This window comes from Dasypus novemcinctus, chromosome 3 (genome assembly GCF_030445035.2).
Source record: "Dasypus novemcinctus isolate mDasNov1 chromosome 3, mDasNov1.1.hap2, whole genome shotgun sequence".
NCBI classification, from domain to species: Eukaryota; Metazoa; Chordata; class Mammalia; order Cingulata; family Dasypodidae; genus Dasypus; species Dasypus novemcinctus.
In genome coordinates this window covers 36,955,526-36,964,464 of record NC_080675.1, presented here as the reverse complement: position 1 = coordinate 36,964,464, position 8,939 = coordinate 36,955,526, and the positions used below count along the sequence as shown (strand labels likewise).

The 8,939-nt window shown below is 41.3% G+C and overlaps 1 protein-coding gene across 5 annotated transcripts in view; it reads left to right on the top strand.

Moving 5' to 3' along the window:
• The first annotated feature begins 7,849 nt into the window (after positions 1-7,849).
• The window catches only part of RGS6 (regulator of G protein signaling 6), a 620,371-nt gene continuing 619,281 nt past the window's right edge, over positions 7,850-8,939 (top strand). For 2 of the 5 annotated variants that reach the window (XM_012522723.4, XM_058293120.2), the window contains exon 1: positions 8,450-8,792. The gene's annotated coding sequence lies outside the window, so the exon portion shown is untranslated. Of the gene's footprint in view, positions 8,085-8,315; positions 8,793-8,939 lie in introns of those variants that run through there. The other 3 variants (XM_058293121.2, XM_058293119.2, XM_004452000.5) reach the window with 3 other exon arrangements.

Genomic DNA, 8,939 nt, shown 5'->3' with positions numbered 1-8,939 from the left:
ATAGCAAGGTCTGAATACTAGGTGTGTTCATTGTTCCTGGGTGCCATTGCTTATAGGCTTTCTCACTGGACAGAGTTAGGAAGTATATAAATGTATACAAACAGATGCACATCTTTATTTGTTTATCTATCTAATTTAAAAACTATGTGTTAACATGAATACCTCCAATTTCAAGCCCTATTCTAGTCTTTCCTGTTTTTATATTCATAATTCCATTCTTTAACGGTGATAAAACCAGTTCCCAATATCCTAATGTATTTTAATTGTTTGCTCAGTTCCCCAGTATGTAAACCAGTCTCTTGGTTCATGTTAACAGGAAACAAGTATTTATGAAGTTGATCATTTTTATCATCACACACATATATGAAATCAGATGTTGTCCATGCATATGTAAGAAATGACATAAATTAAAACACATATGTAACTTTTTTCATATATGCATATGGGTGTATTTTTAAAGGGAAATACACAGTAAGGCCCTTCTTCATATGAACCTGGCGCCCTTTACTCATTCTTCCACTTGGTTGTCCCTCGTGTTCTGCCTGACTCTCAGGGAGCTGTTAGTCTCCAAAATGCAGAGCTCCCCAAATAGTAAGTACCCCACATTCACCTCTTCTTTCTCAATATGCTGCCTGTTATCTCAGTGTAACAAACAACTGCAGCAAGTTCCACAACCATGATCGTCAGATGCTGAATCTGGGGAAGGAAAGATTTCATATCTCAACTTTAATAAATATTGCAATAATATTAAATTTCAATAAACATAAAAAACTATCAAAATTCTATCTTATTCACTGTGTTGGGTATGGCTTCTCTAAGTTCCCTCCAGTTTCATTGGCACCCAGAGGTTACCTCTCTCATGGATTTAGCCCACTGTAGTATACTTGTCTGCTTGTGTATTGTACTGTCACCTTTAGACAGGGAAGCTTGAGATCAGGAACTCCTTCTTTCATCCATTTTTTGTGCTTCACAGAAGGTCTAACATGCTAATTGCCGTCTATTGGATAAATGAATGAAACAAACAAACAATGTAGAATGATGGGAGAAGAAATGTTTGTTGGGAGGGAGACCCTAAATTTCAACCTCTGGATCCACATGGATGAAAAAAGTCCATGTAATACAACCTTACATACATTTAGATACTTTACTTCAAGTTTTATTTTATCTTTTCTGGTGACATAATTTAAATCAGAAATAAATTTCAACTTTGATAATTGCACAGAAATCCCATGGTTACCTCCAGCATCAACAATCGTCTCATATTTTCACCTATAGCTTTTTTTTTTTAATCTACCATACAGTTTTTGTTTTTGTTTTTTTTGATAGAAGTATGTTTTTTGTTCTATTTATCTTTTTTTTTAAATAAAAGATAAATAGATCACACAAAATGTTATGTTAAAAAACATAAGAAGTTCTCATTACCCCACTCCTCCCCTCCCCCCCATTCCTCCCACATCAACATCCCCTTTCATCAGTAAGGCACATTCATTGCCCTTGGTGAATATACCCTGGAGCACTGCCACACCACATGGACCATAGTTTACATTGTGTTCACACTCTCCCCCAGTCCATCCAGTGGGTTATGGCAGGATATAAAAAATGTCCTGCATTTGACCCTGCAATATCATTTAGGACAACTCCAAGTCCCGAAAATGCCCCCTATCACACCTCTTACTCTCTCTCCCCACCCTCAGCAACTCCTGTGGCCACTGTACCTTCTTTTTAAAAAATTCTTTTTGTTAGAGATGTTGTGGGTTTGTAAAACAATCATGCATAAAATATAGGATTTTCATCTATCACCCTATTATTAACACATTGTATTGGTGTGGTATATTTTGAAAGGATAGTTTTATAATTGTACTATTAACTGGTTTAACTTAGGGCTCACTGTGTAGTGCAGTTTCATGGATTTTTTTAAAGCCTTTATTCTGTTACCATACGTATTAGTCAGCCAAAGGGGTGCTGATGCAAAATACCAGTAATCTGTTGGCTTTTATAAATGGTATTTATTTGGGCTAGGAGTTTATAGTTACCAGGCCATCATGCATAAGTTACTTCCCTCACCAAAGTCTTTTGCCATGTTGGAGCAAGAGGGTGGCTGACGTCTGTCAGAGTTCAGGCTTCCTGAGTTCCTCTCCTCCTGGGCCTTGTTTCTCTCTGGGCTCAGGTTTCCTCTCTCCCCAGGCTTGCTTCCCTTTCCTCACAACCAACCTCCTCTGTGTGCTTACTTCCCAGGTCTCCAGCTCAAGACTCCAGTATCATAACTCCAACAGCAAAAACTCCTACTTCAAAATTCCAACATTGTCCTTTGTCATGTCTTTTATCTGTGAACCCATCCACCAAGGAGTGAGGACTCAACACCCTACTGACATGGCCTAATCAAAGCCCTAATCATAATTTAATCATGCCCATGTACAGACCAGTTTACAAACATAATCCAATATCTTTTTTTGGAATTCATAACCATATCAAACTACCACACCATATATACAGCCTAACATTTCCCCTTTCAACCACATTCAGATATCTATTTCAATACTGTTAATTATGTTTGCAATATTGTGCAACCATCACTACCATCAATTATTAAAACATTTCCATCATTCCAAATTTTAAGCTTAAGACCTGTGGTGGTTTGAAGCTATATATACCCCAGAAAAAAAATGTTCTTTAATCTTATCTATTCCTGTAGGTATAAACCCATGTAGGCAAGATCTTTTGATGAGGCTTCTTCGGCTAAGGTGTGATCCACTCATTGAGGATGGGACTGAATCCTATTACTGGAGCCCTTTATAAATGGAATGAAGACAGAGAGAGAGAGAGAAAGGGGGGAAGCGGGGAAGGAGCACATGTAATGCCACAGAAGCAAGAAGCCAAAAGCAAATTAACTCGGAAGAGAAGGGAGAGCCCAGCAAATACTGCCATGTGCCTTGCCATGTGGCAGAAGAGCCAAAGATCAATAGCAGCCAGTCTTCAGGAAGAAAGCATCGCCTTGGTGATGCCTTTATAATACCTTGATTTGGAAATTTTTCCAGTGTCAAACAATAAGCTATTAAATTACCATTGTTTAGGCCAAACTCTTTCATGGTATCTGCTTTAAGCAACCTAGGAAATTATTCCCTATCCTTACCCCTGTCTCTGGTAACCTTTAGTTTATTTCCTGATTCTATGAATTTGCTTATTCTAACTATTTCGTGTTAGTAGATCACGCAATATTTGTCCTCATGTCTGGCTTATTTCTCTGAACATGATGTCTTCAAGGTTCATCCATGTTATCACATGTACAACTACTTTGTCCCTTTTTATGGCTGACTAATATTCCATTGTATGAATTACCACATTTTGTTTATCCATTCACAAATTGATAGACACTTGGTTTTCTTCCATCTTTTGGCAATTGTGAATAATGTTGCTATGAACATCTGTGTGCAAATATCTCTTTGAGTCCTTGCTTTTACTTCTTTGGGATATATACCTAGAAGTGGGATTGCCAGGTCATATGGGAATTCTACACTTAACTTTCAAGGAACTGCCAAACTGTCTTCAGCAGCAGCTGCACCATTTTACATTCCCACCAGCAATGAATGAACTTTCCTCTTTCTCCCCACCTTTTTCAACACTTGTGATTAAAAAAAAAAATAGTAGCCATTCTAGTGGATCTGAAATGGTGCATTAGTCAGCCAAAGGGATGCTGATGCAAAATACCAGAAATTGGTTGGTGTTTTATAAAGGGTATTTATTTGGGTCAGAAGCTTACAGATACCAGGCCATAAAGCATAAGTTACTTCCCTCACCAAAGTCTATTTCCACCTATTGGAGCAAGATGGCTGCCAACATCTGCAAGGGTTCAGGCTTCCTGGGTGCCTCCCTTCCTCAGGCTTCTTTTTCCAGGCTCAGGGTTTCTCTCTTCCTGGGGCTTGCTTCTGTTTCCTCTGTGACCTTACTTCCCAGGGCTCCAGTTTAAGGCTTCATCATCTAACTCCAACATCAAAATCCTTAACTCTGTCCTTTGCCATGTCTTTTATTTGTGAGTCCCCACCCACCAAAGGGTAGGGACTCAACACCCTACTGGCACAAGAGTTTCCATAATTACTTAAGTGAAAAATAAACCTATGAATCCAACATAATCTAACATGCCCAGAGGAAAAGATGAGTTTACAAACATAACCCAATATTTCTTTTTAGAATTCATCAATAATATCAAACAGCTACAAATGATTTCTCATTGTGGTTTTGATTTGTATTTTTCTTCTGGCTAGTGATTTTGAACATCTTTTCATGTGCTTTTTGGCTATTTGTATATCTTCTTTGGAGTGATATCTATTAAAGACTTTTGCCCATTTTTAAATTGGGTTGTTTGTCTTTTTCTTGCTGGTTGAAGGATTTCTTTATATGTTCTAGATATTAAACCTTTATTGGACAAGTGGTTTCCAAATATTTTCTCCCATTGTATAAGTTGTCATTTTACTTTCACAGTAAAGACTTTTCAGGTGCAAAAATTTTAATTTTGATAAGGTCCCATTTACCTATTTTTTCTTTTGTTGCTTGTGGTTTGGGTGTAATATACCTACCTCAGTGCTCTTTTGGTTACTGCTTGCATGCTATGTATTTTTCCATCTTTTTACTTTCATGTGTGTCTTTGAATTTAAGGTGAGTTTCTTGTGGACAACATATAGTTCGGTCATGCTTTTTTTTTTTTTTTTTTTTTTTTAATCCATTTTGCCAGTCGCTGCCTTTTGACTAGAGAGTTTAATACATGTACATATAAAGTCACAACTGATAGTGCATTTCTGCCATTTCGCAAATCTCATTTGTTTTTTGTCTCTCAGCTTTTCTATCAATGCTTACTTTTAAATTTGTTTGATTTTGTGTGTTATGCCATATTAAGTGCCTTCTCATTTCTATCTGGATATGTTTTTCATATATTTTCCTTGTGGTTACACTGAGCTTAAAATTTAACATCCTAAATATATAAAAATCCTATTTAGTTTGATACCAACTTGATTTCAATAGCATACACATACACTTTTCCATCACCCACCTTTTTCGTACTTTTACAATTTATATCTTTGTACGTTGTAAGTCCAAAACCATAGATTTTATCATTTCTTTTTAATACATTTGAATTTTAGCACCTGTGGGAAGTAAGGAATGGAGCTACATACCAAAAAATACAATACAATAGCACTGGCCCTTATAATTACCCAAATGGTTACCTTTACCACAGGTCTTTATTTCTTTATGCCCCTTTGAACTACTGTCTAGTATCTTTCCTTTCACTCTGAGGAACTCCTTTTAGCATTGCTCATAGGCAATGTCTAGAAGTGATGGAGTTGCTCAACTTTTGTTTGTCTGGGGATATCTTAGAATGTTCCTTGTTTTCGAAAGAAAGTCTCATCAGATATAAAATCTTATTTGGTAGTTGTTTTCTTTCAGCACTTCAAGTATTTCCACCCACTGCCTTCTTGCCTCTATGGTTTCTGATGAGAAATCGGGGTGCAATCTAATTGGGACTCCCTTGTACATAACATGTTTTTTTCTTGCAGTCTTTTGAATTCTCTCATTGTTCTTTGAATTCGACAGTTTGGTGAATATATACTAGGGTGTGTTTTTATTCATGTTTATCCTGTTTGTTGTTCTCTGGGATTCTTGGATATGCATATTCATGTCTTTTGCTAAGTTTGGGAAGTTTTCTGTCATTATGTCTTTGAATATTCCTTCTGCCTCTTTCTTCTCCTTTTGGGACTCCCACAATGCTTATATTGGTATGCTTGATGGTGTCCCAGTGATCTCTTAGACTATTTTTTCCTTTTTTTTTTTTTTTTACATTTTTAAACTTTATTTTGTATATTTAATAATTGAAAATGTAAACAATAATTAAAAAATAAAACACAGTTGAATGAAAACATACACTTCTCAATTAAATGTACTTGGTACATATAAACTTTTTTTGAATCATACAATATGTTACACAATATATTTGGTTCCTAGTAACACAATCTTACAGAAGTTCCCTTTTGTGTCTGGCTTGCTTTGCTCAACATAATGCCCTCCAGGTTCATCCATGTTGTCATATGCTTCATTACTTCATTTCTTCTTACGGCTGCATAACATTCCATTGTGTGAATACACTACAGTTTGTTTATCCATTCTTCAGGTGATGGATATCTGGGTTGTTCCCAACTTTTGGCAAGCGTATGTTTTAACTTTTTATAATTATTTTTTCTTTCTGTTCCTCAGTCTGACTCATTTTAATTGTCTTGTCTTTGAGTTTGCTTTTATTTTTTCTTCTGCCAGCTCCAATCTGCTGTTGAAAAAAAAGTATTTGTCCAGCATGTCCACAGTCTGGTCTTCTTTGTTGGCGTTTTCTGAATTTTTCTCTCTTCCTTTGTATGAGCCATCATTTCTTATTTGTTTGCCCTGTACTCTTTTGATGCACATTGCACATTTTGATGTTTTAAAATGTTAACTCTGGGGTTTATTCCTGGAAATCTCTGTTTCTTCATTTTGTTAACAGCTGGTGATACGACAGATGACAGAGGCTTTCTTGAGTGTCAGCTGTCCTGTCAGCTAAGTCCAGCAAGTTGAATGCAAAGTGCAGTGTTCTCCCTGTCTTTTTTTGGGACCTTGTTTGCCCTAGGCTCGTGCTTTTTGGTTGCTTTGGAGCTCCCCCCTGTTTACAGGAGTTTGAATGTCCCCTCTATTTCCAGGAGACAGACCTTCTCTCTCTTTGGGGTGTTCAAAGTAGGTGATCCTATGCCCCAGGGCATCCGCATCAATAGTTTCTTAAACTGCTTTCTTTGTTGTCTCAAGCTGCTTTCCTCAGGAGGGAAAATTGGAGGGGCAGGGGGGAGGATAACACTGAGAGAGCTTCCCAAGTCAGTCTTTCCCAGGAGGAACAATCCAAAGACTCACAACAGGGTGCAGACCAGCTCCAAACTGCTCTGGGGAGGGCATTAGGAAGGTGCCAGGTGCTTCTCCTACAGCTCCCCAAAACTGCTTTTTGGACCCACCCAGCAAATGTAGACTTGAAATTGTCCCCTGTGGCTCTGAGGAAGCTTAGTGCTTTTGAATCTCCTCAGGGCTTGGTCTGGGTCCAGCTGGAACAATGGCCATCTTCAGAGTCATGGTCAGCCATCGGCCACCCCTTATCTTGGGTCAGTGGATTTATGTGTCCCTTTCTGTCACCAGCAAACTATACAGGGCCCTTACCCTACTGCTGCCTGCTGTGAGAGTGCGGAAGGGCCCTGTCAGGCAGAGAGAGTAATTTACTAGTTTTTTCTGTACTTTACGAGCCTCTTCCTCCTGCTCTTCCTTGGATGCTGTACATTCTTCTAACCGGGCTCTGGAGTTTCGAAATAGTTGTTTCAGACATTTCCTGCCTGTGTAATCGTTGTTCTGGTGGAGAGACTTAATCTTGGAGGGGCCAGCTCTGCCATCTTCCCACAATCCTTTCTACAAAAATAAAAAATAAAAATAATATGGGAAAAAATTACACTTAATTGATTAGGAGGAAGGTCAAGGAAGTAAATGGACAGTGAAGGAAAGAGGCAAGGGAAAAAAGAAAAGATTTGGATTCGACTTATTGTTTTATTTTTTCACTAAGCATCAAATTTCAGAACTTCATTAAAGAATGTTGTCAGTTCAACATTTTCTTACTTTTTTGCCTGAGACTTTTTTCTTCTTCCCCCAAAAGTATTTCAATAGTTAATTTTTCTTGAAAGTTCTTTCGTAGTGTCCCAGAAAAGACTAATTATAAAACACTGCAAATACAGCCTGGGGTGTAAATGTTGAAGAAATAAAAAGGAGGTTAGTAATAATATCGCTGACGATCGCGGTGGCCCGTTTTAGTTTAGAGGGCGCCAGCTACACGTCAGAGAGAGCAAACCACCGGGGACCAGGAATCCCTAAGCCAACTTGACGCCAGTGGTTTCCGACGCCGCCAGCCCTCGGAATTCACCAGATGACTTGAGCGGTTGAGCTAGACGCAGTTTTGCTCGCCGGCAGTTACAGTGACGGGAATTTCTAGGTTTTCTCTTCCTCGGACAAATCACAGTCTGCACCTCCCCCTGCGCTGGGAACAGGTGAGCCGGGCGGCGGCGCCCTTGGGATGCGCTCAGGTGCCTCGGCCCCTCCTTTGCCGCCGGGTCCCTCCCTGCGCGGCGCGGGTTGGGTCCCAGGTGCCGGCGCCCAGGTGCGCGGGGCGCGGGGCTGCAGCTCCGCCCGGCACCCGACAGCGGGCGCCGCTGCTGCAGCTCGCGGGCCGCGGAGCTGAGCGGCTTCGCGAGTTGGGGCAGCTCCTCGCGCTCGGCCCTGCTCGGCGGCGGGAGCTCCGCCCGCGGCGCCTGGTTCCCACACTGCGGGAGCGGGCAGTCGGGCGAGCTCCGCGCCGAGGGGGCGGACCCGCCTCCGCGCAGCCCGCGGGTCCCGAGCCCAGAGGGGCGGGCAAGGGGCGAGCGTCCGGGAGCGCCGAGAGCCCGGCGCGCGCTGGAGACACCCCGAGCGCCCCGCGCCCTAGGCACCATGCGACCCGCCGTGCTTCCTCCCCGGGCCCGGGCTTCGCTCTCCGCTCGCTGAGCTCCTGCGCTCGCCACCACGAAAACTCGAGAAGAGGCGGCGAGACGTTGGACAGCAGCGCCGAGACGGACCCAGACTTCGCCTCCAGCCCCGAGAGGCTGCGGGTCCCTCGTTCCCCTGGCTGCCCTCGCCATATCATGAACCTGGCGCAAGCTTGGCTTTAGGAGAAACTAAGAAGCCGGAGTGGGAGTCGAGACAATTCTTTGGTTGCTAAGGTAATTGCAGTTGTGACCAAAAAACGGGCAAGAACCAAATGGGGGGAAGATGGTTTAAAACGGCCCTCCCTCCCCTCTCCACATCCCCCACCATCCCTTTTATGTGTGCTGATTTAATCTCTAGGGTGTGGGTTCATGCCCATTTCA